The 17,258-nt window shown below is 39.1% G+C and overlaps 1 protein-coding gene across 5 annotated transcripts in view; it reads right to left on the reverse strand.

Moving 5' to 3' along the window:
• GPR63 (G protein-coupled receptor 63) overlaps positions 1-15,779 on the reverse strand; it is a 51,501-nt gene extending 35,722 nt beyond the window's left edge. For 2 of the 5 annotated variants that reach the window (XM_044005052.1, XM_044005055.1), the window contains exon 1: positions 15,627-15,779. The gene's annotated coding sequence lies outside the window, so the exon portion shown is untranslated. Of the gene's footprint in view, positions 1-15,124; positions 15,586-15,626 lie in introns of those variants that run through there. The other 3 variants (XM_044005054.1, XM_044005053.1, XM_044005056.1) reach the window with 2 other exon arrangements.
• Between the last annotated feature and the right edge of the window lie 1,479 nt (positions 15,780-17,258).

Raw genomic sequence — 17,258 nt, forward strand, 5'->3', positions numbered from 1 at the left:
AATACTTCTAGAAAGCAGAATAAAAATACAAGAGTCCAACCTCTTCATTTTACAGATGAGGACAAAGAGGCCTGGTAAGGTAAAATGTCATCTACATGGCAAATTCAAACCCAGGTGCTCTGACTTTAAATCCAAACCTCTTTCCATTGCCAGCTAGATCGCCTACTTAGCTTTATACAGTGGACATACACTCCTGAACAACTGAAGAGAAACTTAAATGCAATCAATTCAATGATATAAAATGTATCACCTGGGAGAAAAGAGAAAAAGAAACCTAGTAAATCATATATATACATATATACATATATATAACACAAAGATTTCTTCTGCAAAAGAACAACTACCTCTTAATTTGTCGTTTGCCTAATTCTGTATTTTTCTATTGCATCAAAGTTTGCTTATAGCATGGAAATATAATAACTGCTCCTATACTTCAATCAATCAGCTATTAAACATTTAATTAGCACCTACTATGTGTCAGGTATTATGCCAAATGCTGGGGATATTTTTTTTAAGTAAAAGACAGTCCCCTGCTTCCCAGGAGTTCACAATCTAACAGGGGAGACAAAAAACACGCAAACAAACTATATTCAGGATAAATAGGAAATAATTAATAGAGGGAAGGCACTTAAAAAGAAACAATACTGCTATAGTAGAAAGAGTACTAGACTTCAAATAAGGAAGACCTCGGTCCAAATCCTGCCTCAGCTACCAGCTGTGTGTTCCTGGTCAGGTCACAACCTCTATCAGCCTCAGTGTCCTCATTTGTAAAATGAGAACAATGCACTCAATAACCTCTAAGGTCTCTTCCAGCTTTAAATATAAAGTTATATGACTAAACTGTATCTATAATGTCCTGCACTCATCCAGTATCTCTAGGTATAAAATAGCTCACCTCTTCTTGACTCATAAAAAACATGCTAGAAAGGAAGTACTATTTGTTCTAATGAAGAAATGCTGGATTTTCTTTTTGAGGCACCATAAAGAGCTTTTAAAACAAAAAAAAACACAGGTGATGAAATGGCTTTGTATTCTAGAAGCCAGCTATGGCTTTTCTCTTACAGCATGAAGTCACCAGGGAGAGGGAAAAAAGTGTCCCAGTGGAAGCCCCAGAGTTTTGTTTGTTACTGGTTTCCCACTGATAGTGTCACTCGTGACACTACATTTCAGTAAGATGGCTGCTTCCAAGTTCCAATGGAAAAATGCCAAACATAATTAAAACCCTCAGAGTCTCACATGTGGCTGGCACAGACAGGCTCGAAACTAGAGGGACCTGCCCTTGCAACAAAGTGTCCATAGTTGATTCTCCTGACCAAATTTTCTTAGTCTTAACTAAGTAGACATGAACCGAAAGAGATTAGACCACAGATTGACCATTACCTGAAGAATGGTCCCTCCCAAAAGGCAATCTATTACTTTACTAGATCTTCTACCACCCACTGCTTATTCCCTCATGCACATTTGGCAGTTTTATAATGCTCTGATAAGGTCTATTCTTCCTTTTATTTCCACCAGTAGCAACACTGTACAAGGCAGTAACTGATACCAGTGCAGCAAATCAGTAAATAGATTTCCTTATTTTTCCTCCATATAAACTGTAAACAATAGCAGGAATTATTGTACTTGACAGTCCAAATGCAAAATTTGACATACTGCCCAAAAACTAACCAAAAAAAACATTCTGAGAAAGGGAAAATTGTAATTTCTCAAGAAAGAAAGCATTTCTCACTGAATATGCATGATGCTAGAAATGAATAGGATAAGCAGAATTTTACATTTATAAGAAGTAGCACAGGTTCCGGAGAAATTATATGCCTAAATCCCAGATACTGAGCAGGCCGAGGAAATGACCACCTCCTCCCTACAAATTCCAGATACTGACATCACTAATCTACTGCAATGAGGAATTTTATATACAATAGGTTAGCCTTGGACACTAACCTCTGAGAGAATTTAGGATTAGAAGCACCTCATTATAATACAGGGTTGTTTTTTTTGAAACCTCTAACAAGATCCTGTGTTTATGGATCCCAAGGTTACCATTAACAATAAAGTTCTTTATATATATACATATACATATAAATTTCAAATTTCATTCACCTCCTGCTATCACTTTCAGATCAATTTAAATCATTCAAATGTGAAAATAAGGGAATAAACTGAGGTTAAAATGCAGTGTTTTATTCCTTTGAAACCCATTCTCCTCATCTCTGCCCGTTGACATCCTTCATTTTCTTCAAGGTAAAGCTCAAGGGCTATCTTCTCCATGAAGTCTCTGCTGATCTCTCTAGCTAAAGAAATCTCTCCAATTTTTTCTAGAGCACTCTTTGTCAGTCTCTCTGTGTCAGTCCCTCTCCTCTCTGTCAGTCTCTCTCTGTCTCTGTCTCTCTCTGTCTCTCTCTCCTCCTCCCTCCCTCTCACTCTCCCTCCCTCCCTTCCTCCTTCTATCCTCCCATCTTAGAACATCTACTTTGCATCCTGCTTATTTATATGTATGGTAGATTTCTTTCCCTATCCTCATCCTTTTCAATTATAAGCTCCTTGAGAGCAAGGACTATGTCATTTTCCCATTTTGTTTCTGGAATACTTAAGCATAATACATGTATACAGTAGACATTTAATAAATTATCATGGAACTGAACTAAGAAAAAATAAGAATAAACTTATTTTATTGGAAAGAAAATATAGACAAGATTTAGCTTACTAACATTAAAGATTAATTTTTAAAACCCTTACTGAAGACAACTGGCATTCAAAGTTTAGTATAGAATTGATTCGAGTCATTTCTCCATTATCCCTTATTTTACTATTGTGTTTTTATTTCTCATCTACAATTAAGTAAAACACAAACTCAGATTCTTGTCTTGGCCTGAATTCAGTTATTAATCATTACCAATTATTAAGGTCATATCCCTAATTATTAGCATTTAAATACCACTTTAAGGTTTGCAAAACACTTTACAAGTATTACCTCATTTTATCCTCATAACAACCCAGAAAGATGGGTGCTATTATTATCCCCAGTCTATATATGACAAAACTTAGGCAGAGGTGAAGTGACTTGCCCGGAGTCGAACAGCTAGTAAGTGTTCTGGACTGGATTTGAACTTGGGTCTTCCTGATTCTAGGTTCAGTGCTCTATGCACTGTACCAACTAGCTTTCTCTATTACAGCCTATTCACTTGAAAGAAATGTTAGGACCTTTTTATTCCAAGAAGGGGGTGGACAAAAACCAAAGACTATCCATTTTTTTTAAATCTGCTTTGAATAATGATTTCCTCTTTTAAAAAAAAAAGCCATCAAGACAAAAAAAGGCACTTACTGCAGTTTGTCATCCAGGTTAATAAAAGAAAGATCAAAAGACAGAGAGGAACAGAGCTCAAAGTAGGGTATGTTGAACTTTCCCTACCAATGTCAGCTTCATGGCAAATCTCAGAAATCTGATGCAATAAATAGTTGGATATGGCTACAGGAATCTGGCAAATTGGACTATGAAATTGAGCAGCTTAAAAATAATATGGCAGGGGTGGCTAGGTGGCACAGTGGATAAAGCACCGGCCCTGGATTCAGGAGTACCTGAGTTCAAATCTGGCCTCAGACACTTGACACTTACTAGCTGTGTGACCCTGAGCAAGTCACTTAACCCCCATTGCCCCGCAACAAACAAATAATAATAATATGGCTACTGTGGTTTTCTAAAGTATAGTTTATAAACTTAAACTCCTGATGAAAAACAATGCCTAAAAATTAGTGTTTAGAGAAAGGAGCCACTGCCACAGAGAGATCCCATACAAGAATGAAAAATGTACCTGCTAAGAAAAGGTACAGATTTAAAAACTGGAACCAGGGAGTGTGAAGAATCAGTGTAAGCACCCTGCTATCATGTCTTGACACATAAAACTACATTTTCTATTTTCAAAAGCAAACACTGTGTCACTTTGCTTATTAACCTGAGTCTAGAAGGTGACTTACTATTGCACATTTAATTGAAACAAATATAGCTGTATATATACATCTATATAGATGTATACATATATGTATATATGTGTACATAGTTTTGTATACACACAGCCACTTAATATATAGCATGTGGGTTTTCCAGAGCTCTTTTTTCCTTTCCCTCTCTTGACCATTTTCACTCGTCATTATCATGCCTCAGTCTGTGTTCAATCCATATCAGTTCTTTCTTTGAAGGTGGATAATATGCTTCATCACAAGTCCTTTGTGATTGTCTTGGTCATTGTATTGCTGAGTTAGTTAAGTCATTCACAGTTCTTCATCAAATAATATTGCCATCATTCCTGGTTCTGCTCACTTAACTATGAATTAGTTAAGTCTTTCTAGGCCTTTCTGAAATCATCTTGCTTATCTTCTCTTACAACAAAATAATATTCCATCACAATCACAGACCACAGCTTGTTTAGCTATTCCCCAACTGATGGGCATTCCTTTTATGCCCAATTCTTAGCTACCACAAAAAGAGCTGCTATAAATATTTTTGTACAAATAGGTCTTTTTCTCTTTTTGGGGGGATGTCTTTGGGAGATAAAGCTAACAATGGCATTGTTGGATCAAATGGCATGCATAGTTTTATAGCCCTTTGGGCATAATTCCAAATTTCTCTCCAGAATGGCTGGATCAGTTCACAACTCCACCAACAGTAGATTAGTGTCCCAGTTTTCCAACATCCAATCCTTTTTTTGTTATATTTGCCATCCTGATCGGTGTGAGATGGTACCTCAGGGTTGTGGTTTTTTTAATCTATCTTTTCACAAAAGTTGGTCCATTAACACCTGTCAAGTGTGGTTCTACATTCACTTCAGCTATTCATCAGTATCTAGAATAAATATAACTCTATTTACATTAAGAGGTAATATTTCCTTTTTTATTTCTTTTTCTTGTGTGGGGCAATGAGGGTTAAGTGACTTGCCCAAGGTCACACAGCTAGTAAATGTCAAGTGTCTGAGGCCAGATTTGAACTCAGGTCTTTCTTTATCCAGGGCCAGTCAGTGCTTTATCCACTGTGCCTCCTAGCTCACCCACCCCCCCAAAGAGGTAATATTTTCTAAACTGTCCTTTGTTTCTGTTTTCACATTTCCCCATGTGTAAAATAGGAATAACAATATCTGTAATGCCCCCATAACAGTGTTGTTATATGGAAAGTTTTTTACCAACTTTAAAGTCCTACATAAATGAGTTATTATTTTTAGTCTATTTAACCCTCAGCTTATCCAACAATTCTAATCTCCTGACTGTATCATGGTTCAGAAGTAGAGTGATACCTCATATATTTCTGGTTTTTAAAACAAAAGATAACACTATCAAACCATGATGACTCCAAGAGAGTGAAATTATCGGACAGACTGGCAGTAAAAGATACTAAAATAATAACACCTCATTATTTATATAGCATTTCAAGGTTGGCAAAGTACTCTTCCACACAATAACCTTGTTAAGTGAAAAGACATAACTTAGTTATGTTACCACTAGTAATCAGCTAATGTAGAAGGAGGAGGGTGAGACATTAAAGGCTGGGTTTCTCTAGGCTTCAGTTTCCACATCTATAAAATGAAAAAGGGTTATATGATTTCTTAGGTTTAATGTGTCACAAATGACTCATTAAGATAATCTGGTCTAAGCTTCTGTCCTGACAAGTGAAAAATCTGAGGCCAAGAGAAACTAAGGTATTTGCCAAGGTCACACAGCTACATAATGGCAAAGTCAGCCTTTTGCCTCCTTGTACAATGTTCTTTCCATTACAACATGATGTTGCCAGGCATTCTGATCAATATGACAAATGATATTTAACATACCCTAACAAATCCTTAGACTTAAACATGTATATTTATTTTTAGACTTGTGCTTTATATGTATGAGTCTGCTTTAAGGGGAAAAAAATGAAAGCTTGTTACTTTAGATATCTATTTATGACAAAGGGCAACAGTACCTTTTTTCTTCTGGAATTGTAAAACAGGAGTTTCTGGCATGGCAATCTTTAATTTAGAAAGATTAAGTGTAACAGGCATATTTAGTATATTATACATTACGTATGTGTCTATTGTATAATATATATGCAATATATTAGTATATATTTATGTAATACATACTAGTTTTCTTCATAATTTTTATATTAGAGTCCTTTAATGATGAAGGAACAAAGCAAAAGGCTAAAAACATCTAAGCAGCTAAATTACCTTTATTTAATGTGACCTGCTACCATTGCCCACTAGAATTAGTTCATAATCACCTTCACTTTATGGGTTCAGACGACAGACCACTTCTCAGCAATGGACAGGAATATGCTTTCAAAAGAAAGTATAAGCTCTCACTCAATAAATACTTATTACATACAATTATGTTACAAATAAGTCAATAAGTATTAAGTGCCTACTATGTACTGGGCATTACATAAACAGAAAAAAGACAGGAAATTAATAGTACTTGACTTCAAAAAGTTTATATTCTCTCAAGGGAGATAGATTAGGCAGGGATAGAAATGTATATGTGTGTATACACATGTGTGTATGTATTAGCAATTATGAATTAATATATAATTACAAGAATTGGGGCAGGGCACGGGCTGGCAGTGAGGATCTGGAAAGGCTTCATATAGAGGCATGGTAGAGCCAAAGCTTGAAGGAGCCTCAAGGTCCATGTAGATCAACCTTTTTATTCTGTAGATGGGGAAAGAGACCCAAAAAGATTGAGTAACTTAACCCGTGTCAGACAGATAGTATCAGAACTGAGGTTCAAAGCAAGATCCTCCAGCTACCAAGCCAGTGCCACTTTCATAATACCAAAGAGGTGATGAAGTTCAAGGAGAATTCTGAAAGAAACTGGGGACTCTGAAGGAAGTGGGTTGACGAGTGCATTGCAGTTATGAAGGACAGACAACCTACACAGAGGAAGAGAGAATACACAGAATGTCAAATGGAAGTAACAGTAAGAATGAAAGTGTGGCTGGACCATAAAGTGTCAAGGCAAGCAATGCATTGTTAGAGTGGAAAGGTATAACACATAAGACATAGTTCCTGACTTCATATTCAGTTTTATGAAAAATTTACATTGTACAAAATGCACAAAAGCTCGAAATTATGGAATGCCCAAATCATGTCCTTGTAGCACCATCTTCCCTCTATCTCCAGCCAGACCCTGTCTAGACTAAAAATACATCTGCTAGAGTTGCCAAAGTGATGTTCGGGTACCAAACTCCCTGCCACCTTCTATGCCTGCCAATTGTTGGGGTTTTTTCCCTTTCTTTAAAAAAAAGACAGGAATTTACCTCTACAAAGGAAGAAAAATTCCTGTTATCCCATTTATCAACCACTGTGACTATATACAGCACCAGCAAGCTTCAGCCAGTCTAAAGGGGTTGATGGTAGGAGATGCTACCTTTTAGTATATAAACTAGAGAAGAAGCAAGGAAGGGGATAGTTGCTATATCTTCTAGAAGCTTAACTTTATCTATCAGGCAAAATGGAGCCATAGAAGTGTTGGAGCAAAGCTACATGAACCAATTATCTAGCCCAACCCCCTCATTTTAGAGATGAGGAAACTGAGGCCTATAGAGGCTAATTCAAACCCAAATCTTCTGAAGACTGATCCAGTGTTTTCACCCTTGCAACATGATACCATGTTTGCATGGAAATGGTTTCTCTTTTTAGTACAAAAGATTTGTCATTTGGGTTCTGGGTTTTATTACTGCTCCAAAATAACAAATCATTCATTCCCCATAAATGTTTGTATCCCATCTCCTTCCTTAATATGTCCACCCAGATGAGAATAATCAAAGTGAAGGGGAGGGTGGAAAGCAGTTTGTTTACATGAGAAATTAAGAATATTAACATATCTTGAGAAGTATTTTTTATTAGACAAATTGCTAAGGCATTAGAATTTGTTCACTCAACAAAAATAACAGTAAAAATACAGATAAGAAGCAGGATGGTAAATGGAGAGATCATGAGACCTGGAGTCAGAAGATCTGAGTTTTAATCCTACTTCAACACTTACCAAGCTATGTGACTTTGGGTAAGTTATTTAATCTAATTCTCAATTTTCTCATCTGCTAAATGGAGAGAACTATCATGCTACCTACCTCATGTGTTCAATTTTATTCAATCCAACTCACATTTATTAAAAGCCTCCTATGTGCCAAGCACTATGTCAAACACAGAGGATAGGGGCTGGATCCATGATTTCAATGGTATAGGAAACACCCTTCACCAATGCAAATAGACACCTTCCCTGCAGTGTGTTATAGTCTTAGAGAGTTGCCTGCAACATGGAAAGAGCCCAGGATCACACTGCCAGGATGTGTTAGAGGAGGAAAGTGAATCCAGTTCTTCCTGGTTGTGAGACTGGCTTTCTATCCACTATGATAAAGATAAAAACCATCATGAAAACAATCTTGTCCTCAAGAAGTTTAAATTCTCTTGAGAGGAAACAACACGTACACAGACAAATAGAAAATTGATACCAAATAAAAAACAAAAGTAATTTTGAGGCAAACTGGGGAAGTATTAACAATTGGAGAAATCAGGAAAATCCCCACAAGGAAAGGACTTAGGAACAAAGTACTATTTAAAGGGATAATATTATCATCCTGGAAAATGTGAAATTCCCCTACTTAACCTGACTTTAAAGAGCTGTTCCAGACAGAATGAAAATGTGAGGAAATGTTAAGTACAGAACCTTTATTCCACTGCAAAGGATCATGAAAACCCCCAAAGAAAGCAAAAAGGTTATGGATATAAAATGTTATAATGGTGAATGCTCTCAAATAGAAACTTATTCTGATGGTTTCAGATATTTAAAAAGGTAAGACAACATATATAACATTACTTAAGGGGATGATAAGACTATTATTATCTTTATAGTCACAGAGGATCATAGATTTACAACTGTCACTGAGGAGGTGAAAATATTGTGGGGGGGGTAGGAAAGAGACAGCTGTTGTGAGAATCAAATGAGATAATATTTGTAAAGCACTTAGCATCCTGATGTTTAGTAGGCACTATAATAAATGCTTATTTCCTCCCCTTCCCTCTTCATGTTAAGAAGACAGGATTTTTATTGTCAGGCTCCTGCTCTCCCCAAAGGGCAATGTGATACCTGGAATACTCTCTTCACCTCTTCACTCTTCTAAAACATACTCATTTTTCAAGTCAAGTTCCTTCACCAGACTAAAGCTTTCCCTAAACATCTCAACCCACAATGATGCCCTCTTTCTCTGAAATCCTATAAATAGGAAATTTCCATATGTGGCCAACTGAATGCATTATCTTAGGTATATTTTGTGATCTGGGGCTTGGAAGCAAAGCCAAGAATCACTCTTCTGGTATTCAAAAGAATATGACTATGTCCTGTCTTCTCAATTAGTCTGTAAATTACCTGTGGAAAAAGCCTCAGAATTTTAAAAAGTGTAAAACAGTACCTGGCACACAGTAGGCACTCAAAAGTTTGCCAGTTGATTCTAATTTTAGGCCCTTTTAGTGAAATTCACAAGAACTGCTCTGAATCTAAAGCACCTTGAATTTTGCCCATAATTATCTCAATTCTGAATTTACCTTTATTTTAATGGGCTTAAATCCCATCACGTGGTCAACCAGAGTTTGCGGTTTTCTCTACTTTCTGTTGGTAAGATCCTTACAGGATTCTATATTAAAAAAGAAATCTTCCTTTAGTATTTCTTTTAATTTTTTTAGGTTATAACTAAACCCCATCTTTTGGGACAAAGAATCTCAGATGAGAAACTAGGGCTCAGATTCAGGGGGGAGGTAGGAAACAATAAAATTTACGTTAAAGATTAACTCTTACTTATAGAATTTTAAAATTAGAGACTAGATTTAACTATCAATCTAGGTTTTAAACATTCAAAATAAAGGTTTTCTGCAGTGAAAAAAACTCTTACCCTTTTACAAGCCAACTCAATTGGGTTCCATCTGAATGATGCCAAGCACTGTGATACTACTAGAACTACTACTAATGGATGGGATATACTTAGGGTCAATGTGTGAAGAACTTTCTAACAATTACAATGATCGAACAGACGGCCAGGGAGTTCTCCATCACAGGAAATGGTAAAGCAGAGGAATAATGACAGCGTATTATAAAAAGGAGTACTGTAATAGGGAGGAGATCAGACTAGATGTCTTCTGGGGTCAAATTTACTTCCAAATTTACAATTCTTTCACTTATAACAACCATGTAAAATTGCCCACAGTAACAATGGCTCCAAGGTTACAATTTAAAAATCACTTGCCTCACAAAAGTCTTGTGAGAAAAGATAATAGAGTATTATTATCCTCATTTTACAGTTGAGGAAACTGAGGAGCAGAAAAGTTAAGTGACCTTTCTATCCACAGCCACCTGTCTAATAAAATGGCAGAACTGGGACTTGAGTACAAGTCCAGTATACTCTACAGCACATTGACCAGTATGATATGTGAAAAGAGTGCTAAATTTGAGAGTTCAAATCACAGCTCTGCCATTTATTACTTATGTGACAATAAGCAAGTCACTTAAACTCTTGGGCCCTCTCAATGTCTTCATTGGAAAGTGAAAGGGTTAGAATAGTTGACTTTTATGTTTTCTTAGATTTTTAGATCTATGATCCTACAAAAATGTTATCTAATAAACTTTTTCCTTTTGAATGAGTTTTTTTTTTGTAGGTGAACCCTCAAAAGCATTTGGCTAGAAATATGTTTGATGGTAGGTATAAGTTGGTCTCAATAGCTATTCAAATTTACCTTTTTTAAAGACTCATAAGTAGTTTAACCTATTCATAAAATTCAAAGACTAAAAACTGCTAGAAGCCATCAGTTTCTAAAATTATCTTTTCCTACCATGGCTCAATGCTTGAAGCAAATCCTCCACCATAGTATGTAAGCCTGCCCACACTGCAATTATTGGGAATGTTCTTCATGTTTTGTGGTTACAAAAAGTACCTACATTTTGTAGTCGAATACAGTTCAAATTAGAGTCACATCTGGCCTAAAAAAGAAAATCCCAACTTAAAAAAAACACACACACAGACAACACAACTGTCAACTAGCAAACTCCTTCCATCTCTAAAATTCCATGGTTTTAGCTCAATAGCCAAAATAAATACTGATTCCTTGTTTTTCAATCATATAATTATATGGGAGCAAAAAAATCAAACACTCTCAAACCCTAAGACTGAGTTTTTAAATGAGTGTTTATCTTCAAATCAGATCCTCTTAAGAGTTTTCCTGCCAAATGTAAGAACATAAGCTCCCTGAGGGTGGGGACTTTTTTGAATTCTATCATTCTATCTATGGTGCCTATCCCAGAGCCTGGAACAGAGTAAGAACTTAATGAATATATGTGGAACTGAACCAAAAAGTACAAAAAAAAATTCTTAGTTATAAGACAATCAAAGGCATTTGTAGGAAATACCCAATCACACTAGTAAATGGAACTCGTGCCCCCCCCCCTCCCCGGACCTCAAAGGTTCATCTGGGTAGTCAAACAGGCAGGGTAGTATGAAGAAAAGTTGGTGGATTTAGAATTAGAAAACCTGAGTTCAAATACCAGTTCTGCTGTTTATTAGCTGAGTAACTTGAGCATATGCTCTTTGTGAACAGAAGCTACTTTTTTATCATGTCTTTATTTTTTCCAGTGTTAAGAAAATGCCTGGGACATAAAAGATGCCCATTTAATGCTCAGTGAATTGAAGTCACTTAACCTCTTCAGGTTTCTGTAAAATGGAAGTGGCTTGGCTCAATGACCCCAAAGGTTCCTTCCAACTCTATATCTAGGAATTACAATTTCAGTTGAGTTGACTTTATATGCACCCAAACACACGCGTGTATTGTATATCCATGTGTATATAAGTCTATGTATGTGTGTGAATATCCCATATTGGCAATTAAGCACCAGTGATATGTCATATGACAAAAAAGTCAGCCAGCGATGTTGGTCATTGGTCTGTCACTGAATCACTGGATTTTAAATACTTTACACTTAAGGATCCAATTTACTGGCCTTCTTTCAAATCCAATATTTAATACAATGTTTACCAAAATGGAATACTCAAACTTCCCTATCTATAGCTTGACATCTGGGAAGTTGCCTTTAATCCTACCCAATAAATGCCCAAACACTGATGGCCATCAATACCTCTTAAAAGGCTGAGGGCAAAAAACACCTCTTGGTAGTGATCAGTTATGTCTGTGGCCCTTGACCAAGTGATGTTAAGAGTCAGCATGTGAACACAAAAGACACAACAATAGCATTAAAAGAAACTGATCCTAACAAACAAAAATGAATCACTAGGGACTGCTTCTAATGCCTATAGCTCTGCTCTTTAGGCATATACTTTAGCAAGTAAGGCTTAATCTTGTCAGTGGTAGCTGAAATGTGAATACACATTTCATAACAATGTTTAAAATATTCAAAGAGAAGCACTCACAAAACAGCTATTATAATCCATCAAAGAGAATAAATTCAACTCCAAAATTTCAGTGCAGAAGAACCAATCAATAAAATCCTGGGAGCTAAGTTAAAGCAGTTTGTGAACCCATTATAATGAACCTGGCTTCACTGTTTTTCCTCCAGGGTCCAGAATTTCTGAAACAATGAAGTAACTAGAGTTTAGTGGAAATTTCTTGGTGTTTCACTTAACCCCATATAATTGGTTTTCAAATCTTTTTCAGTTCATCACAGTTTACAAGTATTGAAGACACTTTGTTTGGGGCCAAAGAGGAGATAGCCTAGTATTTTTAAAGGGTTGTGAAAATATTGCATTCAGAGAAGATCTTCTATTGGCCAAAGTAATTTGAGTATTAGAAGTTTATTCTAGGGGCAGCTAGGTGGTGCAGTGGATAGAGCACCGGCCCTGGAGTCAGGAGTACCTGAGTTCAAATCCAGCCTCAGACACTTAATACTTACTAGTTGTGTGACCCTGGGCAAGTCACTGAACCCCAATTACCTCACTAAAAAAAAAGTTTATTCTAGACTGATATAAAATTCTCTGATGTAAAAATTCTATTACAACCAGAACTTTTCTCCCACAATCCCTATCAATCCATTTTGCAAGCCTGAAAAATACACTCCTCTGTAGATGTAATAGCATACCCAAGACAGATTCCAAAATAATTCTTTTGACTCCCCCCTTCCCCACAATAAAAAATCCTATATGCCAATATTTTCTTCAGTTGAGTTTATACAATCTCTTCACCTTATAAAATGGTCTTGATTCATTTTTTAAACAAAAATGTCAACATAATTTTGCCTATGTACTCATTTTAAAGATAAGGGAGGGCACTGAAACCCAAAAGAGGTTAAGTAACTTACCCAACCAGTTAACAGCAGAATGAGGACTATGGTAATTATAAACTTTTATAATTTTAAGAAACCTTCAGGTTGAGGGCAGCTAGGTGTCGCAGTGGATAGAGCACTGGCCCTGGATTCAGAAGTACCTGAGTTCAAATCCAACCTCAGAAACTTGACATTTACTAGCTGTGTGACCCTGGGGAAGTCACTTAACCCCCATTGCCCCGCAAAACAAAAACAAAAGAAACCTTCAGGTCTTAGTTTTCTCTAGCTATACATTGAAGGGATTGGGCTAGAAGGCCTTAAAAGTTCCTTCTCAACTCTAAATCTGAGCTACTATCCCCCAAATAAAGAAAGGGAGGAGAAGAGAAGCTGTCATTTGCACCTGGTTACACAGTGAGGATCAGTGCCAAGATGTAAACCTGAATTGTCTTACTCTCATACTGAAAAAGTCTTTTCTACCACATTATGCTAAAAACTTATTATATGTTGAGGCACATCACCTCTGGATTCATCAACATCTTTACCTTTAGCTATGCAATATTCTCAGCAAAAGCAGCTAAATAAAACATTAGGTAATGCCTTCTAATTATCATTCGTGGATCTAATGGGGTTTTTTTCCAGTTTAGGCTCTCTTAAACTAAGACTGAATGAAAAGCAAATTCACCAAATAAAAGGAAGAGGAAATACTGATAAATATAAAACGAGAGGGGGTTAAAAATCATACCATTACATTTTCACTGGACACTGCCGCATGATTAGACGAATTCCTGGATTTCCAATATGCATTAATACATAGTCCAAATTTTACAATAAGTACTCATTTATAACCTGAATGAGAGAGGGTGGTGAAGGGACAAAATTGGTATGTAGGGATGTTCCTTCTACCACTATGGTTATCCTGATTGGGGGGGGGGGAGGAGGTTTTTTCTGCAAAACTGCATAATTCCAAAATGGGGAAGGAAGAAGAGAGGAAAAGGAGGAAGGGACCATCTAAAAAAAGACAATCTGAAATAAAGGTAGCCTTGAGAATTTAACTAAGGAAACAATGAAAGACACAGCTATACCTCTGCCTCCAGTTCAACAATATTAAAAGGCACTGTACATGCCCCTGAATTAGCTGCCTTTCCCCAACCCCCTCTCCCCCAAGACAATTCTTCACCCAATTCAACAAAATACCAGTTAATAAAGCATTGGGATATTTAACTAGGAAAATGCCGGACGTTGTCCTAGGGTTCAAAAGGTTTCTAGATCTTTTCTAGTCCTCTCATCCCCAATGTAACCACCTTCTGAACCTGAGCTTTGGGGCACTTGAAAGATCTGGAATCATATGCCAATTTGTGCCAACTACTCTCATTTCCAAGGCCTAATTGCTGGGGGATCCCACCTACTCTGGGGAAAAGAGGGGAGGGAAAAGGGAGGGTTTGGGGTTAGTGACTGAAAGGCTATAAGGGGCAAGTGTCAGGGAAAATGGGTGCCCACCCAGTCCACCGGGTAGCATTTCCTCTGGAAAGGCCACTGCTGCCAGGAGTCTTTCTTTTGCTGAAGGGGGCTCCGCTGCAGAAAATGAAGTCTCCAAATGCAACTGGGTTCGCGTTGCCCAAAATACCCAACCCCCAGCCCCAACTTCTGCATCTTTAGGCAGCCAGCTGGCCACTGGCTCCCACTTACCTAGACGCATTCCGAGAAACGCCCCAGAACAGAAAGCCCTCCGGCGCTCCCACCCCCAGAAGCCCCGTTTCAAGGACCCCCCACACACACACACACACACACGCACGCACACCACCACCACCACAGAAAACCGCAAGCAAAATGTCCAAAGTCTCACCTCGGACAAAGGACAAAGCCCGGAGAATCCCAGCAGAGCCCAAGCAGCGTGGCCTGAGCCGATCCCTCTGGGAACTTTCCGGACATAGCAGCTCTCTCCTCGGCGCCGGAAAACAAAAGCTCTCGAGCAGGCTGGTGGAGGAGGAGGAGGAGGAGAAGGAAGAGGAGGAGGAAGAGAAAGAAGAGGAGGAGGAAGAGGAGGAGGTGGGGAAAGAGAAACAGCAGCGGCGGGAGCTGGAGCAGAAAGTGAAGAAGAGCATCGCTCCCGAGCCGCTTCTGCAGCTGTCTCTATTTGCACAGGGTGTCCCGCCCCCCCCGGGTAAGCCAGGGCTCCCTCCTTAAAGGAGACGTCCCCCTTTTGGAAAGAGAACTGGGCTGCGACTCTGTCGGTCTCTGTTACATACATACATACACACACACACACACACACACACACACACACATATTTTGGCTGCGTGTCTTAGACATATCTTTCTAGGAAGAAAGAAGCTCTGCACCAATACCTCTAGGCCAACGTCTTAGGCTTTACTTGGGCAGAATAGGGTCCCTTCGTGCCTGCTCCTCTGCCTTCGCCCCACCACCTCTAATAAAGCCGGCTTCGCTCCCACTCCTTGCAGAGGCTCTAAAGACTGAGCTTTCGCCGCCGCTGCAGCTGCAGCCCGCCGCGCAAGCAGGAGGAGCGAGACAGAAAGGAGGGTGGGATGATGGGGGGTGGAGGGGCAGGAGGAGGAGGAATAGCAAATTCCAGGAGCGTGCACGTGGCGCCGCCCCAGCTTCCGAGCTCATTCCAAGAACGTCCCACCATCTCCAGAAGCCCGGGTTTTGGCCTGGGCTAGGGCCGCGCCAACCAGCACCTCCCCCGACTCCCCCGACGGCCCAATAGAATGTCTGGTCCCCAGGAGGGTCTGCTGCACATGGCTCTGGGGCTCGCCTTCCCACCCGGCCACCAGCTTCCTCCCTCACCCGCCCCTTCCTCCGCTCCTAAGCTTACCAGAGCCAGGCTCTTGAGGAAAGTAACTTTAGCGTGCTTAGATAGCCAGCTTCTTGATCCGAACAGGTTCAAGGATCAAGGACCAAGGTCCTTGGAAGGGCCGGGTGTTAAGGAAGTCCCTGGCCAGCCCCAGAGACCGAAGACCGACCTCACCCTGTGGGCCTCTGCCAATTTCAGAAACCCTCAATTCTGCCAGGAGTTGGTTCCAAAGATGTCACTGCCACAGGGTGACACGCGACCAGGGCCGCCGAGTCCTTAGACTCGATGCCTCTTAAGAGGTTTGAGCATCTTCCTCTGGAGACCTGCCTGCCTCTCCGCTATACTTAGCCCTACCTGGATTTCAGGATTAAGGACCTGACTCGCCAGGGGTTGCCCTTTCCTTTCTCTCCCTCACTACCTCAGCCATTGACTAATTTACACCCCACCCCGACCCAAAGAGTTTTCTGGGGAGAGAAGAAAGGCCATTTTTTCTATGGCTCATTGCATTTACGGCTAGCACCTACCACTGCCTACCAGAGCCAGAACTAGGGGTGGGCAAAAGAGACAGCGTTCTAGAGTGCAACAAGGGATGAGGGAGGACAGAGGAAGTGTTCAAGGAGAGACATCTTTTATTATTACTTTGTATGAACGCAAACTTTTAACACCAGAAAATTCCTATTTCAGTGGCACTTAGGTATTTCTTTCATGATTAATTCAAATCCCATTGTGTCATAATAAGGGCTCAGAGCCTGCCTTAGACAACACACAGGGGGCACAATTGTCATATTCAATTCAACAGCAAAGGAATTAAATGACTCCCTTTCTGATTGAATTGAAGTACCAGGATACCTGAGCTCAATTTTTTCCTCTTAACACATTCAATATAATAATAGCAGCTAATCTTTATATAGGGTTTTAAGGTTTGCAAAAGCACTTTATAAACAGTATCTCATTTGTCCTCACCATAGGTCCCATTGTGTAGATGAGGAAAGTGAAAGCAGACAGATGTCAAGTGACTTGACTTGGGTCCCATAGCTGTTGTTTGAGGCTGGAGTTGACCTTAGGTTTTCCAGAGTTCCAGTAATCTAATCCACATGCTACCTAGCTGCTCCTATGCCTGACCTACATGACTTTCAAGTGGTCTTCCAGGTTCTGATCTATGATT

This window comes from Dromiciops gliroides, chromosome 4 (genome assembly GCF_019393635.1).
Source record: "Dromiciops gliroides isolate mDroGli1 chromosome 4, mDroGli1.pri, whole genome shotgun sequence".
NCBI classification, from domain to species: Eukaryota; Metazoa; Chordata; class Mammalia; order Microbiotheria; family Microbiotheriidae; genus Dromiciops; species Dromiciops gliroides.